The 22,169-nt window shown below is 41.9% G+C and overlaps 1 pseudogene; it reads left to right on the top strand.

Moving 5' to 3' along the window:
• Positions 1–7,209: 7,209 nt before the first annotated feature.
• Positions 7,210–20,499, top strand: LOC139234624 (scavenger receptor cysteine-rich domain-containing protein DMBT1-like; annotated as a pseudogene).
• Positions 20,500–22,169: the final 1,670 nt, after the last annotated feature.

The raw sequence follows: 22,169 nt of genomic DNA, 5'->3' as shown, positions 1-22,169 counted from the left end.
GTAAATATCTTTCAAAATCTATTGGTTATTTGGAAGAAACACAGGATTCTGTACCAAACGTTGTCAAAGAATTAACTGCCATTTCAGTCGAAGTGTCAGAACTAGCAGGCGGGACAGCTCGGTATCTGCGAACAGTGTTCGGTTCATGTTCCGGTCCCATCGCTGTAACCGGCTCCTGCGACAATGCTGCGGTCCTTCCTGACCCTGTTTCTACTGCAGCTTCTGAACTGTGAGTTATTGATCATTGAAATTATTCGGTTATCTATTGAAACGCTTATTATTATGAAAACCTGTGCCTTGTTAATACAACTATTAGTATTTATTTGAACACATTGATGTGATAAGGAAAGTAAAAGTTGTTTGGTTTAGTAGTTTCATGGAGAGTTTAACCATATATCAGGACTGGTTTCTCAATCGCCTTCCAACTGCGGCTCTTGTATAGACAGAGCAATAGATTTGAAAATCTTATTGGAATTGTATTAATGAATCGGTTAAAAGTAGAGCACTGATAAAACAGATTGTATCGGAGCGTTCGGTCAATTTACAGAAAACGAGAATATTTTATTCAAATTTGTCATTCACTGGGATCGTATGAAGTGTATATTGATATTGTTCATTTAATTTATAGAAGTTTAATGTAATGCATCTTTTGGGTTGTTTGATTTTAAGTTCCATAAAGTTCAAATAGGCAATTAATTCGCCATTTCTGTCGGTGTAAGTGAACGCGTTTAAACTAATTTACAGCTGATTCACACTTATTTTTTAATTCCCAGTTGAGAATTGTATCAATCTTAGATTTAAACCAAAATCGAATGCAAATACCGAGGCAGTTTTGTCCCCTGCTTCTCTTGTGAAGACAGAGCTGACTGCAGTTGAAATTCTAACCGGATTATTTAAACCGGGATTGCTAGAAATGGAGTGCTGTTGCTTTTAGAATAGAATGTAACGGAGTCTGGGGTGTAAGTAAACTCAGTCAGTGTAGAACACCAGTCAATGCTGCATCTACTGTCTCCTGAATCCACACACACATTTATGTCACAAATATTTCTCAGCAGAAGTGCTACCGAACGCCCGTGTGATAGAATGAACTGAAGTTGTTTATACAGTCCATTCAGCATTAGAATTTTGGATAAGGCTTATAAATATCGCATAATAAAATATTCACCAGTGGTGGAATCAGTATTATTTCAATTACTTTCATCATTTGTAAAATTATTATTCAATACACTCTCCAAATAATGATGTTAATAAAATGTATGACAACTTTCGCGAATTTTCTGTTTGAATGTTATTGTTTAGTTAGTGAATATCTTCAAAATTATGATAATTTTTAAATCAAATTACGTATTCTATTTCATACATTTATTGTGTCATGCAATTATTAAACTTGTTCAATCTCCTTCCACATTCCCATACTTTTTATACAATGTCATGTAGCGTTTAACGAGATACCGGGACTTGTTTCTCAAACTCCTTGAACGTGCTCGATATGTTGTGCTGACTTTTTCTGTCGGTGACTCCTTTCAGTTTCTTGCTGTGACAGAAATGTGTGTGTGGATTCAGTCGGCGGCAGGCGCAGCTTTGACTGGTGTTCTACACTCAGTGAGTTAACTTACACCCCAGACTGCGACACACTCTCCTATAACAGTGAATGCGCTTCACTTTTAGTAGGATCTGTTAAAATAATCCGATTAGAAATTCAACCCCAGTCTCCTCTGTATGTAAAGAAACGCATGGGACAAAATAAAACAAAACTGCCGCGGTATTTGTGTCCGATTTCTGTTTAAACAGAGAAAAGGAAAGGCAAGCAGTCACATTGCAAATAATGGCAGCAAAGGAATTGAAGAAGAACCTGAATGTATTTTGAAGTGTATTTTATTTTATCAAAAGTCTTGGCTTCCCAGCGGCCCTTTCATAATTTTTAGACGTAGCTCCCTCCTTTAGACTCTTGGTTTGTCCTTTTTCTCCCGCTATTTATTGTTCCCGGGCAGCCTTAATTCATCTAATTTTCTGAGTGGCTCTTCGTGATTTCTCCGGTTATTGATGAGACCACTTCGCTGTACGTGCTAGTTCCTGAGTAACTTCAGTTACAGGTCAATGTCAGTGCCAAAACCGTTGGAGAATTTGTCATGCCAGTGTTGTTATTTAGTTAGTGATTTTTTTCAGAATGATGGCCCCTTTATATCTAATTAATTTTTCTAATTTATATAGTTATATACACAGTGCCATATAATATTTAAGTTTTCTCAGTTTCCTTGCACATGCACCATATTTTTATAGAGTCAGGTAGATTTTAATGAGGCATTGGGAATTGTTTCTTTAATTATTTCCGCACGTTCAGACATGTTATACAATGTCATAACATCTCGGGACGTATTACTCCGTCTCCTACCACCTGCTCGATATTTTTGCTGAGGTTTTCGGCCGATGACTCCGTTCAGTTTCTCACTGTTTACAGTTTGTGTTTGGTTATATTTATTAATCTCGATCAATAACTAATGCTGGTTTACTGACATGCGCACGTTCCCGCACTGTTATCAGATACATCATTTGTTTAATGAAATAGATTTCCGTGAATCATTTTTTCTTCTATTTTATACAACTGATTGGATACTAAAATCATGTTTTGTAGATAATTTAAATAACTTTTTCTGCAACTCATCGAACGGAAAAACAGGAAATATAAATTATTCCCTGAATCGTTTTCCAAACCGCGTGCTGATCACAATCAATTTACTGCAAACGGGCTTATTTTATTCAAATGTTATTCATTGGGATCATATGAACGAAATATTGAAATGGATTACGTAATTTTTGGAGTTTTTTAAATATATAATTTGGGTTGTTTGATTTTAATTCAATCAACTTCAAATATGGTTTCAATTCATCATTATCTGTTGATAACAGTAAACGTGGTCGAATATTTTAGAAAAGCAAAATACTGCGGATTCTGGAGGCAGAAGTGCTCGAATATTTTACATTTGATTATTTTAAATTCCCAGTTGAGATTTGTATCAATCTTAGATTTAAACCCGATATCGAATACAAATACCGCGGCAGTTTTGTTTCATTTTGTCTCTTGTGGCTCTTGTTCAAAACAGTGCAGACGGCAGTGGAAGTTCTAGTCGGATTATTTAAAGCGAGACTGTTAGAACTAAAGCGTGGTCACAGTTAGAATAGAGTGTATCGGAGCTTGGGGTGTAAGTAACTCACTAAGTGTAGAACACCAGCCAAAGCTGCATCGACTGCCAACTGAACGCACACAGACATTTCTGTCACACGTATTATAATCGAAGTGCTTTCTGGCCCCTATGTGATAGAGAGAATAGAATTAAAATAGATATTTTGGTCAGCGTTCGATTACTGGGCAAGGTCCACAAATATTTCGTAATAAAACAGACTAGAGGTGGGTCCAATATTATTTCAATTAACATTGATTATTAGTGTGATTATCTTGAAGTACACGCTCCACCAATTATGTGACTGAAATTTCCTAAATCGCGTGGAATTTGCTGACGATTGTTTTTCAATTAGTGATGATCTTCAAAGTTATGCCGGTTTAATATTAAATTTATCTTCCTATTTCTTGCAGTTACAAGCACAGTTTCTAGTAATAATTACGTTTTCTCAATCATCTTCCACATTCCATGCTTTGTGAGACAATGCGATGTGTTGGTTTTTTGGGATTGCGGGACATATTTCTCAATCCATTTGGTTGATATTTTTTGCTGAGATTGTCGTTCAACGACTCCGCTCAGTTTCAATGTTATGTTTCTCCATAATTATTATTCCCCGACAGTAACAAAAGCTGCTTCACTGACTTGGAAACGTTCCCGCACAGTTAATTATGTTTTTCGGAAACTATATTTCCGTGAATAAACTTTCATTTTATAAAACTGATTGGATACTAAAATCCAATTCATTAAGCTAATTCAATGAACTTTTTCTGCAAATAATAGAACAGAGTAAAAAAATCAAATGTATCTCACTCATTGAATCATTTTCACAAATCAGATGCATTTCAAAATGAAATTACTGAACATTCAAAGCTGTCATTCATTGGGATTATATCAAGTGAATATTGAAATAGATGGTGTAATGTGTAGAATTATCTTCGATTAACTACTTTGGGTTGTTTGTTTGATCTTAAATTTCACCAGATTCGAACAGGGAATTAATTCTCCGTTTCTTATATTATTTAAATCCTTATTAACACTTACATTCCCAGTTGATAATTATGTCAAACTGAAATTGACTCTCTTAGTCTAGAACATCAGTCAAAGCTGCAACTACTGCCAACTGATTACCGACATTTCTGTGATGGATATTTCTCAGGAGATGTTCTGTTTGACTAAAGTGTGATGCAGAGAGATGAACAAAAATATTTTAAATGGTTTTGTCAACATTATACTTTTGGAGAAATCTTGCAGTTAAAAACTAATTAGAGGGGGACCAATATTGTTGCAATTGGCATTAATTATTGGTATAATTATTGATAACTCCACCCATCAAAAAATGATGTTACAGGAAGTTCCCAAATCTCCGGGGGATTTGCTTTGCTGCCTACTCTTGTTTAGTCAGTGAAGTCTCCTTCCACAGGCTCCATGGTTTTTATTCATATAGTGTTCAATGAGATATCGGGACTTGTTTCCCAATCTCTTTCCACATGCCCCATGCTTTGGTCGCTTTGTGTAAAAAATCAGGAACTGGTTTGTTTCATTTTCCTCGGCAGAGCCATCTATCCTGGTCTTGTAAATATTCGGTAGTGTTTGGTTATGTTCTAACCGTGATAACGTTTATTCAGGCACCCGATAAGCGGTATGGAGATGAAATTACTGTTTGCGTGTTTAACGCTCAGCGTCTGGATTGTTTGCTGTGAGCTCCCTCTGGTGGTTTACTGGAGGTATTAACCTGTAATTTTCTTTGTTAATCATTTGCTTCCTAAATCGAACAGGAACTCATTTAAATGTGGAAGTTGTTTAAATCTGACCTGAAATAGTTTGATTTTTCTCACACCTAATAATCTGTAATGACAAGAATGTTCATATACGCACTCTGTATTGACTGTATTTTCTCATTCCTAAATCACTAATGTAGTCAACTTCAATGAACTGAAAATCTGTGGCTTTGCATCGTATTCGGGAAGTTAAATTCGCAGCACAGAATATCCCCAAATTCTCACATTTTAGTTCTAGTCCTTTGAATACTGCAGGAATTCTGAGATATGTTTGAGCTGTGTAGATGAATTAGAAAACGACTGAGCAAGGAAAAGACTGACCAGTTATCCGAAATAATATGCGACAAACTGGACCAATGCACGACCGTGCGAGTCTCGGTTGTATGTTGTTTTAATTTATTCTGGGGTCAGGGAGAGACGCTGCTCAGGCCGGAATGTATTGTCCAACTCGAGTGGCTATGGGAAGCTGGTTCTTATTCTTCAATCATTGCAGTTCTTGTGGTGAGAGTGTTCTGAATCCCGATAGTTCATTGTATTTGTGAATTTTCTTGCTGACAGTTCCATTCATTTCTTGCACCAGCGAACTCTAATTCTCAGTGTCTCATTACAGGCAGATCCGGGAACAGTAAGGCTGACCCGTCAGGTAACCTCTCTTTCTATTCACATTAACTGGTATCTCTTTGCTCTAATCCATCTATATTAATATTAAGGCTGGCTGACAATCTCCGGGCATGTTTGATCGCCGATAATCCGCTTGAGGTTTGCCCCTCAGAAGGTAAGCGAGCCTCCAGCGGACCGTTACTAAAGACCTTTAATTCCAGCTCCGTGGCGGCTGCTGCATTCATGCAGGCCGATAATAAACGGGGTCCCTGAAGGGCTCCACTGACACTGCCCCGGTCCCAAAGAGCGTCTCATTTTCCACTGCGCCAACCAGCGATGAGATTAATATATGACAATCCAGCCCGCCTCTTTCTCTATTGCCTCCGGGGACCGGGGGAATGTCTTCCAGTCTGACCTGTACTGGCCTCTCTGTAAAATTGGCCAAACCATACTGAGTATGATGGACAGCTGACCATTGCAACCACGCCCATCTGCCGACCTCTGGAGGTAGCAATATATTCTGAGTCTTTCTCCATCTCGTCCGTGTGCAAGCTGCTGTAGTGCTGGGAACTTACCGCTGCCTCTCGGCTCCCTGCTGGTTTACACCGTTTATTAGTACCTTCCTCTAACTTTTTCCATGTTTAATATTTGCTCGCGGTTTTATTAAGGGTCTGGGCACAGTCTGATGTTCCCACTGATTCCTCACATGGTCCCACTTGCCCGGTGAATGGAGGCGGTCCGTGCGCTGGGAGACTGGAGATTCACTACAGCGGATGTTGGGGGACTGTGTGGGATTATCTCTGCGACCTGCGGGTCGCCGCTGTTGTGTGTCGGGAGCTGGGCTGCGGGGCCCCGCTTTCGGCACCGGGCGGGGCTCACTTTGGGAAAGGGTCCGGACCCATTGTGACGTCAAGTGTTCTGTGCGGCGGGACCGAGGCCGCTCTGCGGGAGTGTGCGTCATATCCATGGGGTCACGATCCTGGGCCACACTCCAGGGATGCCGGCGTCATCTGCTCAGGTAAACATCTTTCTCCTGTCTCTCATCTCCCGCTGCGTTTGATGGTTTCACGAAAAGAACGGAAGTAAAATAGTCCCCGACTATTCGAACACGGGAAGTGAGATGATAATACTTCTAGTATTCTCCTGCTTTTATTAATGTTATATTATTAATATTCCGGTCACTGTTTTAGTTATATCACTAATATTATATTTGATTAACATCCCCCAGGAGCAGTCAATACCTGACACGCGGCACATTTACAATGCAGACAGAACAATCTCCCATTGAGATTTGACCCGAAGCCGCAGTGACTGAACTGACACGCGGAAAACGTCACAATCTCAATCCAACTCACCATTTTCAACCCACCGGCCGCTATCGGTCTTGCGCCGTGAGCCCGGCTGTGCGTCTGCGCTAATCGCTTGATGTGAGATCTGGGGGCCGAAATTGGTGAAGGCCAAGGGCCGCCCATGTGCCGCCCAAAGGACCGCCGATGGCCGCCGAGATACGGTAGGGCGGGAGTTTCGGCAAAAACGGCCTTGCCCGGTGGCAAAAGAGGGACTAACGTCGTCAATCTGGGCGGGCAGCGGTCGGGAGCTCCCAGAGCTCCCAATCTCTGCGGCAAAGGCTCTTGCCTCAAGTGCCGCCGAGGATGGCGTCAGGCCCACAGAGGGTCGAAGATCTGGAAAAAAAATCAATGCAAGAAAAAAAGAAACCTTCAGGTGACCCCCATGCAGGTAAGTCGCTGTAAGAATTTTTGTTTTAAATGTTCACTAACCTTTTTTTGCAGGTCTTCATACCTACCGTCGGGGATAGACCAGCCTCCATGCAGCGGTCCTTCCTCGTTCTGGCGCCGACTGCCATCTGCACCAATCTGGCATCTCTGTGGGCGGGAAGTCACTTGCACCACTTGTTCCCGGGTTCTCCCCACCCACCCGCTCCAGCCCAAGTGCAAAGTGGCACAGGGCGGAACCCGAAGAGGAATGTAGGCGGATCTCGGCGGCAGTCGGTGGAAAGGCTATTAAATTCGGCCCCCTGATGTTTTACACGGACTGTGAATCTGAGACTGGGGACGGAAGTGTCTCAGCCTGGGAGAAACCTGGATAATGAATCTGTGGGCAGCACGGGAGGAAACTGCACTGTATGATCCTACAGTTGCCTGCACATTCCCATTCATTTCAACTTATGATAAATATTGAGAAGCTGGATACCATCCAGGACAAAGTAATCTTCTTGAACGCCAGTCCATCCACCACATTAATCATCCACTCCCTCCACCACCGACGTACTGCAGTATCTACTGTCTCTGCAACAACTCGCCAAGGCTTCTTTTGCAGCACCCCTCAAACTTGCATCCTCCACTATTAAGAAGGACAAGGGCATTTGTTGCATGGAATCACCATCACCTCCATATTATTCTACGAGTCACACACCATACTAACATGACCATACATATATATCGCAATTCCTTCATCCTCACGAATTGAAATTCCCGGAATTCCTTATCTAACAGCATTGTGGGAGTTCCTTCACCACACGGTTTTCAGCAGTTCAAGAAGAAGGCCCATCATCAGCTTCCCAAAGCAACAGGGATGAGCGATAAATATTGGCCTTGTTAGAGTCGTCCACATCCCTATAATTCCGTAAATATTACACAGATGTATATACAAGCTACAGCACAGAAACAAGCCATTCAGCCCAAGTGGTCCATGTCTGTGTTTATGTTCCTAACGAGCCTCCCCCACTCCTCCTCGTCTAACCCTATAAACATCAACTTCTATTCGTTTTTTCTTCATGTGTTCATCCTGTTAAATGCAGTTATTCTATATACCCTAACTACTCCTTGTAGTTTCCATATTCTAGCCAATGTCTGAATGAAGATGTTTTCCCTGAATCCATATTTGTACTTGCTGGTTAATATATTTATGGCTGCTAGTTTGCGGTCTCCTCACAAGTGGTAACATATTTTCTACATTACCCTGTTAACCTTGTTGATTACCTTAATGATCTGTATCACGTCACCACTTAGCCTTTTCTATAACAAAGAGTCCCAGATTTTTCAAACTTTGCTAATATTTCACAATAAGCAATAGGTTGCTCCTGTATCCATTCTACTACTTGTACTGTAACTCCACAAGCTCCAACGGAAGATATATTTTTACACCAAAATCCAGGAATCTTGCTCTAAAGTAAACCAAAAATACTGCGGATATTGCAAATCTGAAAGAAAATCCGAAAATTCTGCAAATACTCAGCTGGTCAGGGAGCGTCGGTCGAGAGACAACCAGAGTTAACGTTTAAGGTCGATGACCTTGACTCATTATGAAAGAAAGATGAAATACTCATGGATAGCAGCTGTAATTACGGGAACAATCCTCGATAAGTGATGGTAACCATTATCAAAGTGAACGTTCTGTATCGCAGTTATCAAAGAGAGAGGTCTGGATCCCGAAGTGCAAGGCTTGTCCGCGATTAAGTTAAATTTATCACTGAGGGATAAAGTAGATCTGGTTTTATGGTCGCAGAAATCATTCTGGGTAATTTGGGCCATGTGCTTGTGGAAGTGTGTGGTTAAATATAGAAGTGGTTATGGGAATGTCACTGTGATACGTTGAATCTTATGTGAGCGATCTGTCCCTGTATGTTGACTCCCGTTTTTTTCGGTAGGATTCAGGCCTTTTTGGGAGAGAAATCCGAAATTGTGCCATGAGTTTATTCCGTGACAAGCAGACAAAATACAAACAAACTCGACTGGTCGGGTCTCTTTAATTTATAGAAATACTAAATCCAGAGAGATGTTTCCCAGAATCATCTGCCAGACGTATAATCGAAATTAAATATAAATCGCGGGACTTTATGGGAGATCATGGAATGCATAAGAAGTGTGAGCGAGAGAAGTTTTTGTGGAGTGCCCACTTTAATATACATTTAATCAACTGCAACTACGCTGGTTGGATTGGCGGATACAATCACACTGGGGTGGGGGAGGGAAGAGTGGGAGCAGAGAGTAGGGGAATTGCGGGATGTGGATCGGAGGAAACCTGGAACATAGGGACAGAAGTATGTAGTTGAGCCACACCTGCCCGTTCCGCCATTCACTGAGATCATGGCTGACCTGTAACCTAACTCCATTTAGGCGCCTTTGCTCCATTGCCCTTAATAGGCTTGGCAGATATAACATCATTAATTCAGCTAGCATCTGTTGCTTTTTTGTGAGCGAGTGTTCCACAGTCGTAATATACTCAAGAAAATCAATCTTAACCATATATATATTCCATGGGAATACTAGTCGAGTATATGTAAACTCTCCTCCTAATTTTACCCTTGGAACACGAGTAATATTCTGTTGAATCAGCGCGGCACTCCTTCTAATGTGCTCCTTTGAAAGGTGAGGTTCCAGAACTTTACACATTACTCTAGATGAATTCTAGCCAGGGTTTTGAATCGTCCCTCTGAGGTTAAACTAACAGGCCTGTAATTACTCGGTATATCCCTTCCTCCCATTTTACACAATGGTGCAACGTTAGCAGTTCTCCAATCCTCTGGCACCAATTCTGTCGCCAATGAGGATTGGAAAACGTTTGAGAAGCATTCTGGTTTAAGGAACTGTATCGGGTGCAACAGTCACCTTGAATCGTAAATATCGTATGTTGGGTAGAAGGAGTGTGTGACTGGAGGGAAACAAACTGTCTGCTCCCTATTAGTGAGTAAATGCGAAGGCGCCCTCTGCCCGTCCATCTCAGCCTCGGGTTTCTGGAGCAAACATGGGTGAGAGCATCAGGGGATCGAACCCAAAGTGGGTGCAGGTAGGAGAGAGAATGCTTGACGTCGATTTACACACCTCACTCCATCAATACTTTACGAGTTCCCTCTATTGATACAGCACGTGCTTGTAAAATCACAGATACGGCAGCTGGGTAAGATACCAACAAACATCAATTATTTTGAACAGTTTTCCAGTCACATTATAAGCAATAGAGTTGAGGAGAAAACAACATCCTCTGTGTTGCACCAAATTGTAGAACATTTGAGAGTTAATAGTGCCAGATATGTTTTAATCAAATGCGTATTCAAGTGCAAATATTTTCTTATTGTGATTATTATGATTATTAAGATTATATTACTCCAAGACTGGTATCCGGAGGCTCTCCATGCTCGGGCAGACTGGAAGTCCAGTATGGTGAAACTTCGGGTGCGGTGTGTGACCTTCACTGAGATTTGAAAGACACCAATGTGATCTGTGCTCAACTTCAGTGTGGAGTCGCGGTCGCTGTGCCAAGAGGGGCTTATTTTGGAGAGGGCGCTGGGCTTGTACGGAGTGATGTCTTGGAATGCAAAGGCAATGAGACAAGGCTGATGGAGTGCCGTCTTTCTCAAGTAAATCATCAAGAGTGTACCCATAAGAACGACGCCAGTGTGATCTGTTCCGGTAAGTACACACTTACTGAACAATAGGCAACTTCCTCCCTAATATCTGGAAAAATAGGCTGATGACTTTCCAGTGTTTCTCTCCTCATATGCAAACTCGTCATTACAATTTGTATAATTGCTATCCGTCTGATGTAACACAATATAAATAAGCTCAATTATTGGTAAATACCTTAATTCTAATTTTAAATTTATTCAGGAAGAAACAGATTTTTTTCTAGTCTATTTAACAGCTGCACCGGACTTACTTTTCTCTCACACATTTGACGTAGCAACCGTTGATAAACAATTCACAAGTCGAGCACTGACTCATTAAATGCTTCTTGGACCATAACGGTGGCATCATTAAATAGATGTCAGCTCATGAACTCTGGCTTAACTTCCCTGATCATACAGAACATTCATTTACCAAATGTTGACTTCATTGACAGTGCACATCTTTAAATATAGTTGCCTCATTAAAAACTCAGACTTCATTAACCATAGGTTGACTTCATTAACTATACGTTGAGTTCATTAACTATAGGTTGACTTCATTAACGACTGAGAATACTTGGTAAACATAAGCTGACTTTATGAACCATGCGTTCACTTTATTAATTTGTTGTCTTTTTCGTTAACCATCCCTTGATTTTATTCGCGGTGCACCGATGTTACGGGCGGTGGGTTATCCTCGAAGCCCGAATACTAACATTCTGATCCCAGCGCTGTCCTCATTGAACCCTCCGCTGACGTCATTAATCCTGCACTGGTCTCACACCGCATTTCCATTGCTGATGCTCCGATGCATAATGCGATCATTAATTCGTCTTAATTTTATTAAAGATGGGATGATATCCCCAGCGCAGCACTCTCCAGCGTACACGTGGACTGACTTAGAAGTCACGCACTGAAACGCTTTTTGGTGCAGTCACATTCTTAATTAGCATCGATCTTATTTATACTGCATGTTCATTCATCCCCTTTGCAGATCACTGCACGCATTAACTGACCATTGATCTCCTTTAACTGATGATTGACCTTTAATAATGAATCATTGACCCAAAAAGTCGGACATTGATTCCAGGAACACGCACTGATCTCTTTAGAAACTTTGATGTGAGCACTAATTGGGTCACATGCCAATATCCTTTCTATTGCTGATTATTGCATAGTGTTCAGCTCCGTTCGCAATTCATCGGATAACGATATGCTCGCATATAACAAGATCTGGACATTATTCTGACTTGGGCTGATAGATAGAAAATATTATTCGCACCTTACAAATGTCAGACAGTGACAGTCTCTAAAAATAACCACCTCCCGAAACATTCAGTGCCATTATATTCGCCGGATCCGCTGCCATCAACAAAACTTACTCGGGGTTGCCATTGACCAGAAAGTGAACTGAACCAGCCACAACAATGCCAGAGCAGGTCAGATACTGGGTATTCTGCGGCGAGTAGCTCAGTTCCTGAATTCCAAAGCCTCTCCAACAACTACAATGCACAAGTCAGGAATGTGAGAGTATACTCTCTACTCGCTTGGATTGTTGCAGTTGTAACAATACGCAAAAATATAATCACCACCCAGAACAAAGCAGGCCACTTGATCGGCAGCCCATCCATCACTTTAAACATGTATTGCCTCAATTACTAGCTGACGATTGCTGCCGCGTATATTATTTACAGGATTAGCTGCATAGATCTGCGTTCCTTCAACGTCACTGGTACAAATTTTTGAAACTCCCGATCTCACAGCATTGCAGAAGAAGCTTATCCGTGCGTAACACTCCAGTTCAATAAGAAGGCCCACGACGAACTTCTCAAGAGAAGTAAGGTTGAGCAATAAATGCCAATCCTGCCAGAGATGCCCAAATACCTAGGATGAATAAAATCAACTCCTAAATGTTCCTGTTCTGGATTCCTCCACCAGATCTTCTGTCTCTAAGTTGTTGCATCCCTTTAACATTTTAAAAAACATCAACTAGATCAGCTCTAATCTTTCAACCTTGATCAACTACAAACCACGTTTTGCAAACTATTTACATAATTAACGGTTTAAACCCGGTTGCCATTCTAGTAAATCTTCTTTGTACCATCTCCAAGGCGAATATATCCTTCTTGAGCTGCATTTGTCAAAGCTGACAGCAGTATTCCAGATGCGGAGGGGCAAGGCTCGGTACATCTGAAAGATAAATGCACCACTTTTATATTGCAAGCTGCTTGAGATAAAGATCTACAACCATTAGCTTTTCCCGAAGGAGCTTTTAACTTTGAACTATCCGACAACGTTTTAATGGGGTTCTATATTAAATGTAATTGTTTTGAAGTGATAATTTATATAAAATAGGACAGTGGGTGAGTTGCTTATTATTTTCCCCTGATTTATTTGTTGCCCTGTATTTGAAATGACGGCGATTTAAAATCTATTTGGATCTGCATTTGTTTCTAAAACAGGGAAGCATAGACCACGATTGGTTGGTGGGGAGAACAGGTGCTCCTGCCGGGTGGAAGTGCTACACGGAGAGCAGTGGGGGACAGTGTGTGATGCTTATTTCGGTTTAGAAGACGCCAGAGTGGTCTGTGAACACCTTCAGTGCGGGGTACGAACCGCAACCCAGAGAGGCGCTCACTATGGGGAGGGAACCGGCCCTATGTGGAAGGAGAACTACATGTGCCGGGGGAATGAATCCCGATTGTGGGATTGTCCGGTTTCATCCGGCGAAAACTTTAGCTGCTCACATGGAAATTACGCCACTATCATCTGTTGGGGTGAGTCTTCTCAGTCCATTGAACTGCAATACACGGACTGTTGATGAGGGAAGTGCAGATGATAGTATTTATATGGGCTTTCAAGATTAAAGTACCGCAGAATCGAATTGTTAGCAAATGAAAGACCATGGGATTAAAAGGCGAAATTGCTGCTTGGATACAAAATTGGCTAAGGGATCAAAAGCAGAGTGTGGTGATGAACGGTTGCTTTTTCAGACCGGACAGAAGTATGAAGTTTTCTAGCGGTCGGTAATATGATACCTGGACTTTGGATACATATTATTGACTTAGGCTTGAGTATACAGGATAAAATTTCAAAATTTCTGGATGAAACGAATCTTAGAAATAGAGTAAAGAATGAGGAGGATAGCCATGGAATTCTGGTAGACATAAACAGACTGCTCAAATGGAAAGATAGGCGGCAGATTAAATATAACGCAGAGAAGTGTGAAGTGATATATTTTGGTTGGAAGAATGAGCAGAGAGAATATGGACTAAATGGTACAATTGTAAAAGGAACGCAGGAACAGCGGGTACTAGCGATGTGTGTACACAGATATTTGAAGGTGACAGGATAAGTTGAGAATGCTGCTAAAAAGCTTATGGAATCCTAGGTTTTATTAGCAGAGGAATAAAGTACAAAAGGAAGGGAGTTATGCTAACCTTTACAAAACACTGGTGAAGCCTCAGCGGAAGTACTGTGTTCAATTGTTAATACCCACACGCTATTAAGGATGCCGAGGAATTGGTGAGAGTGCAGAATAGATTTTTTGGAATGGTAGCATGCATGAAAAAACCCAATTATGTGCAGAGACTGGCGAATTTGGCTTTGTTTGCCTTAGAGCAGAAAGGGTCAAGAGGAAATTTCACAGAGGAGTTGAACATCTTGGATGGTTTTAATAGAGTAAATAAAGAAAAACTGGTTCCAGTGAGAGAACGGTCGGTAACCAAAGGGCGCAGATGTAACGCGACAACTAAAAAACCAGAGGCAACATTGGAAACATTTTTTTACGCAGCGAGATGTTGTGATCTGAAATGAACTGCCAGAAATTGTGATGGAAGATTCATGAGCAACATTCAGCTGAGAGTTGGATAAATACTTAAAGGGAAAAGATTTACAGTTCCATGGGGAAAGAGCAGACGAGTGGAGTTAATTCGATAGCTCTACCGAAGAGCCGGCGCCAGTACGATCTTTGGAACCATCGCATTTTGTGCTCATCATTTTCTGATTCTACGAAATAAATGTCTCGTTTTACAATGTTGAACTCGTCGTTAATAAAGCATGTGAGAGCCTTGGGTTTATTAATAGAGGAATACAGTAGAAAAGCAAGCGTATTATGCTAAGCATTTACAAGACACGAGTTTGTCCTCAGCTGGAGCATTGTGCTCAATTCTGGGCGTCGCTTATTCTTCCTAAAGTGTCGTTGTCATTTCCGAATTGCTTATCAGTTGCGGACCATCGCCGCTTCCCAGTTTGTTTTTCCCCTCTTCTACATTAGCTGCTGGAAACCACTCGGCATCTCTCTCAAATCTATTCACTGAGGAACGGTCATGAATTCGAGGATCCGCTTACAGGCCTCGTGGGTATTTATTACAGTAATTTAACCATTAAAATGAATAATAACTTTCCAATAGGATGTAGTAATTGATGGGACTTTTGCTTCAGTTTAACCGTTGTTCTCTTTTCCGTTTCTTTTTGTAGACGGGAGTGGGACACCGAGACTGACCAATGGGGGAAGCCACTGTGACGGGGAGTGGAGATTTACTACAACGGTAGCTGGGGGAGAGTGCGGGACAATCTCTGGGACATAAATGATGCCAACGTGGTCTGCAGGCAGCTGGGCTGCGGCTCTGCGATAGCCGCTTATAATTCTTCAAAATGCGGAGAGAGTGTGGGTGAATGATGTCCAGTGTGAAGGAAACGAGGCGCAGCTCCGGAACTGCAGCTCATTCACATTGAATCCGTTTCTCACTGACAGCGTCGGCGTAGGGGTCCTGTGCTCATGTGAACAAACATTTTACAGAGCTGTACAGAGCTATGCATGACTGCATGGTTCTCACAGTCTGCTGTTACCCTGGTGTAGTATGCAGATTTTAGTACAGACGGATGTTCTGACTTCTATTCGTGTGAGTTCCATAATGCAATAATGTAGTCAGATGGTTAAGGTTGTGCTAGTTGAATCTATTGTGCACTTTGTAAGATTGGTCAGAAAGTTCTTCCGTTGTACTGATGTAAGTTCCATATGCAGGAGAATTGTTTTAGCCGGTATGTAGCAAGCCCAACAAGAGGAGTTAGTTTTAAGGAAAGAAGCTGGGCGATAATGGAGTTAGTTTTAGGGAATGTAGCTGGGCAGGTGGCAAGGATATCAATGGGAGAGCAGTTTGGTGGTCGTGATCATAATTTAGTTACGTTTAGAGTAGTTATGGAAAAGTGCAAATACAGATCAGGAGTAAAAGTTCTCGATTGGTGAATGCCAAATTTTACTAAGCTGAGATGTAATGTAGCAAAAGTGTATTGACAACGGCTATTTGAAGTAACATCACTTTCAGGGCAAGGGTGAAATTCAAGGAGGAGACAGTGAGGGTTCAGAACAAATATGTTCCCACAAAGAAATAAGGTGTGATTCCTAAATCTGCAGCCTCCAGAATGTCAAGGAGCATACAGGCAGGATAAGACAAACAAGGGAAGCTTTTGTCAGATACCGAAAGCCTTGAGGAATATACAACGTGCAGGCATGAAATTAAAAAAGAAATTAGGAAAGCAAAGTAAGGTATGAAAACATATTGGTCATTAAAATCAAGGAAAATACAAAGATATTTACATAAATACGTAAAGAGAAGAGGCTAACTAAGGAAAGAGTCGTGCCTCTCAGAACAAAAAGGAAGATTGTGTATGAAGGTGAAAGACGTGGGTATGGTTCTTCATGTTTACTTCATAAAAGAGATGGACAATGCATACGTTGTTGTTAGGACGAGGTGTGTGAAATATTAGATGGGAGAAATATAGTGAGAGAGAACATATTAATATGTTTAGCATCTTTGACAGTCGACAAATCGCCAGGCAGTGATGAAATGTATCCCAGGCTGTTAAGACAAGCAGAGGGGAAAATAACGGAGGCTCTGACCATCATTTTTAAATCTTTTTTGGCCACAGGTACGGCGTCGGAGAATTTCAGGACTATTAACGTTGTACCATTGTTTAAAAAGAGAGAAAGGAATACACCGTGTAATTGCAGGCCAGTCAGCCTAACCTTGGTGGTGGGCAAATTGTTGGAACAAATTCTGAGGGATAGTATTAATCTCATTTAGAAAGCCACACGTTAACCAAGGACAGTTAGCATGAATTATTTAAGGGATGATTGTGTCTGACTAACTTGTTGAATTTTTTGAGGAGGTACACGTGAAGTTTAATAATAATGTGTTTGTTCTAGTCTACATGAAATTTAGCATGGTAATTGACAAGATCCCACGTGGCAGACTATTCAGTAAAGGAGTAACCTATGGGATCCAAGGGAACTGAACTATTTACAATCTATATTAATGACTTGGTTGAAGGGACCGAGTGTAATGTAGCCAAGTTCGCTCATGATACAAATATGGGTGGTAAAGCAAATTGTGAGGAGGAAATAACAAGTCTGCAAAGGGATATAGACAGGCTAATTCAATGCGCAAAACATTGGGAGACGCAGTATAATGTGAGAAAATGTGAGGTTATCCACTTTGTCAGAAATAATAGACAAGCAATTTATAATGTAAATTGAGAAAAACTGCAAAGTGCTGCAGTACAGAGAGACCTGGGGGTCCTTGTGCATGAAACACAAAAAGTTATTTTGCAGGTACAGCAATTAATCAGAAAGGCAAATAGAATGCTAGCCTTTATTGCAAGGGGGATAGAGTATAAAAGCAGAGAAGTCCTGCTACAACTGCACATGGTATTGGTGAGGTCACAGCTGGAGTACTGGGTATAATTTTGGTCTCTGTATTTAAAGATGGATATGCTTGCATGGGAGGCTGTTCAGAGAAGGTTCACGAGGTTGTTTTCGGAGATGAGGGGGTTGACTTATCAGGATAGGCTGAGTAGTTTGGGCCTATATACATTGGAGTTTGGAAGAATGAGAGGCAACCTTAGTGAAACTTACGATAACGAGGGGGCTCGACAAGATGGATGCAGAGAGGATATTTCTATTCATAGGGGAAACTAAAACTAGGGGACGTAGGCTTAAAATAAGGGGGAGCCCATTTTAAACTGAGATGAGGAGAATTTTTTTTCTCTGTAAATGTATTGAATTCTCTGACCCATAAGGGAATAAAGTGTTACGAAGAGTGGGCGGGGAAGTGGAGATGAGTCCATTATCACATCAGCCATGATCTTATTGAATGGCGGAGCAAGCTCGAGGGGCCAAATGGCCTACTACTGCTCTTATTTATTATGTTCTTATATTCCTATGAAAGTGGCAAGTTGGATCCCAAATTGGCTCAGTGATAGGAAGCAAAGGGTGAAGTTTTTGTGAATGGAAAGCTGTTTCCCATGGGGCTCCACTGGACTCAGTACTTGGCACCTTGCTTTTTGTGGTATATGTCAATGATTTATACTTCATGGTAGAGGGCATGATTAAGAAGGTTGCAGATTATACAAAAATTGGCGGTGTAGTTGATAATGAGGAAAAATGCAGTAGACCTCTGGAAGATTTCAATGGACTGGTCAGTTAGGAAGAAAAATGGCAAATGGAATTCAATCCGGAAAAGGGTGTGTTAATGCATTTGGGGAGGGCTAACAAAGCAAGGGAATACACAATAAATGGTAGAATACTGCGAAGTGTAGAGGAAAGGAGAGACGTTTGGGTGCATGTCCACAGATCCCTGAAGGTAACAGGCTAGTGAGATAAGATGGTTAAAAGGCATATGGGATATTTTCCTTAAGTTAGCTGAGGTATAGATTATAAGAGCCGGCTGGTTATGCTTGAGCTGTATAAAACACTGCTTAGGCCTCAGGTAAATACTGCGTCTAGTTCTGGTCAGCACATTACAGGAAAGTTGTGCTTGCACTGGAGAGGACACAGAAGAGATTTACGAGGATGTTGCCAGAACTAGAGAATTATAGCTATGAGGAAAGATTGGATAAGTTGGCGTTGTTTGCTTTGAAACAGAGGAGGCTGTGGGGTGGTCGGGGGGTGGGGGGCGCTTCTTTGAGATGTATACATTTTTGACGAGCCTAGATAGAGTGGATATAAAGGATATAAGTTCTCTAGCAGAGCGGTCAATAATCAGGACATGGCTTAAAAGTAATTGGTAGCAGGATTAGATGGTAGTTCAGGAGAATTTTCTTCACCGGATGATGGTGGGGGTCTGGAGCTCAATTCTTTAAAGTGTGGTAGAAGCAGAAACGCTGATCACATTTAACAAGTACTTGGATATGCGCCGCAACCTACAAGCTTACAGACCAAGATCTGGAAAGTGGGATTAGGCTGCATAGCTCATTATCGGCCAGCTCAGGCACGATGTTTCGAATGTCCTCCTTCGGGGCCGTAAATTTCCATCATTCATATCTATGCAATATGTAAGATTAAATAGATGTTCTACCGTCTCGTTTCAATTACTTATTTGTGCTGCATGAAGAACAATCAGGATTTTTTTTAGCTGGAGAAGAAGCAATGTTTGGATTGAGTGTTGAGCTTATTATGTATTGGAACTATAATCCCCCTGTTTTTTTTTATCGAACAGAACACGTGCAGTTAAGGCTGTGGGACGGTGGAAGCCCATGTGCTGGGCGAGTGGAGGTTTATTACGATGGGGCCTGCGGCTCAGTTTGTGACGATTCCTGGGACCAGGCCGACGCGAGTGTGATTTGCAAACAGCTGGGCTGCTGAAATGTATTGGATCTGGCACTTCCTGCTTCTTGTGGTCAATGCTCGGGCCCAGTTTAGTTGGATGAACTGAGGTGTTCGGGTAACGAATCGTTCCTCTGGGACTGTCCCTCAGCATTGTGGGGTGAAAACAACTGTGCTCATAAAGAAGTTGCACATTTTCTACAGTGTTATACGCGAGTTCCAAAGCGGGGTATCAATAGAGACACCTGGATATTTCTTGTTTCATTGACAGCACAAAGAGATGCGGCTGGTGAAAGGAAAGCATCGCTGTGAGGGCAGAGTGGAAGTGTTCTACAATGGGACCTGGGGAACTGTGTGCTCTGAAAAACTGGATCGACATGATGCAGAAGTGATCTGTAAACAGTTATAGTGCGGCCCCCTCGCATTTATTGAGTATGGCCCCCAGTTATTCAGAATGGGCTCCTGATCCATTTGGCTCGATGAGATGGAGTGTAATTCACACGAGTCGACCCTTTGGCAGTGTCAGTCTGACCCGTCGGATGAACACAACTGTCATCACTGGGAGGATGCAGGTGTTGTTTGTTCAGGTAACTCAACGAACCTGTCAATGTTCAGGTGTCATTTCAAACATTGATGTCCAAAACAGACAGCATCCCGTGTTTCTCTTCTCAACAGAAGCCGGACTGCCGAACGGATCCCACAGTTCAAGGGTCTGCGTTCAAGAATCTGGAAATTCACCAGGTGCTTTCTCTTCTTCAGTGTACCAACTATCTGACTTGTATTCCTGCCTTTTATTAAATAAATAACAACACATGTTTCCCTTTGATAGACTCGGGACAACGGTTGCGCCTGGTTGGTGGCAACACCAACTGCTCTGGGACAGTGGAGATATTGTCCAATAACAGCTGGGGCACGGTTTGTGATGACTCCTAGGATATGGCCGATGCCAATGTTGTCTGCAGACAGCTGGGTTGCGGCCTCGCTCTACTGGCCGCAGGAGTGGCCGCATTTTCCCAGGGTAACGGAGTTATCTGGCTGGATGAGGTGAAGTGCATCGGAAGTGAATCCTTTCTGTCCGACTGTGATTCCTCACCGCCAGGTCAACATGACTGTGATCATAAGGAAGATGCCGGCGTGATTTGTTCCGGTAAGGGTCGCAGGGGAGTGTCCTCGTTCTGTTAAATTGAGTAATTGAATTCAGAAATTAAGAACAACGTTCATCATTTTAATGTAAAACCGTAATGCTTGAAGTTCATGCAATGTTTGTGCAATATATTCTACAGGACTCGATTTGCCTCCTATTGCTTTTCCGTCCACACTTGCAGGTACTTACCGTTATTAGTACGATTATTAGTATTAATGTTAGCGTTTGTATTAGTGGGATTGAGATTATTTACATATTCTTTGTTTTGTTAATCTCTGATGATAATTGACGGGATCATTTAAAAAAAATACAAGGCACACTCTCTATGTTAAATCTTTCTGTAATCTTGTAATTAAGGACTGGGGAGTAAAATCACGTCCATCCCTGTTGCCATCTGCATAACCCTCGGAGTCCTTCCAGTCTGCGAGTTGATCGCACTGATGCTGGTAATAGACAGAAAGTCAACAAGAAGAGGTGAGGCTCAATCTTACTGCTGAAATAACATTAGTTCTCAGATTGCTTCGTTTCCTGGTGAGTCTCCAGCTCATTGAACTTTTGTATAGAGTGTCTTGTTAGAAATAAAATATAACCCGTTTTTGGCGATTTGTTCTATTGCATGTGTTGTACAGAGACTCACACTGAAACATGGAAACACACACACGCACAGAACAAATCTCCTCCACATTCACGCTAACTGACATGGTCCTTTGATTATCACCATCTCTATGGTTTGAGTTATTCAGACGATTTACAGTTAAACGCACGTGGAGTGAATCGAAATGTTAATCTCTCTGCCCTCCTTCCAATAGGTGCTGTCACTGGCGGCAGGAGTCCACCTGTGGGTTTGTACGAAGAAATTTACGAAGAGATTGAGAATATTCCACCCGGCGAGGACTCCGCTCAGGCACAGGGTTCAGGTCTGTATTTTCCCTTAGAAACGGAATCTTCACCTGTCAAACGCTGCCTCTCATTAAATATTCCCTTTTCTAGCCAAGGGACACGATCAGCAGTCCGCTCACTGTCTCCATGTGAAGGTATTCGGATTCTGAATTGACCGCCGGCAGTTTTAGATTCTCCGAAAATGACAGAGACTGAGGGAAGCATTCTGAGGGCTGTACTTTGTAATACGGCATCTGCTCGCTGGGAGGGGCAACATTTATACGCCAGCCCTCGTTCCGCTGACATCGTTGGAGTGGGCCTTCCCATTGTACCGCTGCAGTCCTTGTGGTGAATGACCTCCCACTATGGTGTGGGTTACCAAATTCCAAACATTATCACTGGACGATGAAGATATTATGTTGACTGCTTTGAAGTCCTAAGCCATCTCTCGAATACGCATCTATTTTTGTATTTGATAGTTTCTGGTTGCATTGACTCCCCGAATCAGATTGAATATTATAGCAGTAACGTGTGGAGCGACCCAGATCCCGGATCAGAAAACCCAGAAAGGGATCTCCTC

Source organism: Pristiophorus japonicus, chromosome 22, assembly GCF_044704955.1.
Source record: "Pristiophorus japonicus isolate sPriJap1 chromosome 22, sPriJap1.hap1, whole genome shotgun sequence".
Taxonomy (NCBI): domain Eukaryota; kingdom Metazoa; phylum Chordata; class Chondrichthyes; family Pristiophoridae; genus Pristiophorus; species Pristiophorus japonicus.
This window is presented reverse-complemented; position numbering and strand designations above follow the sequence as displayed.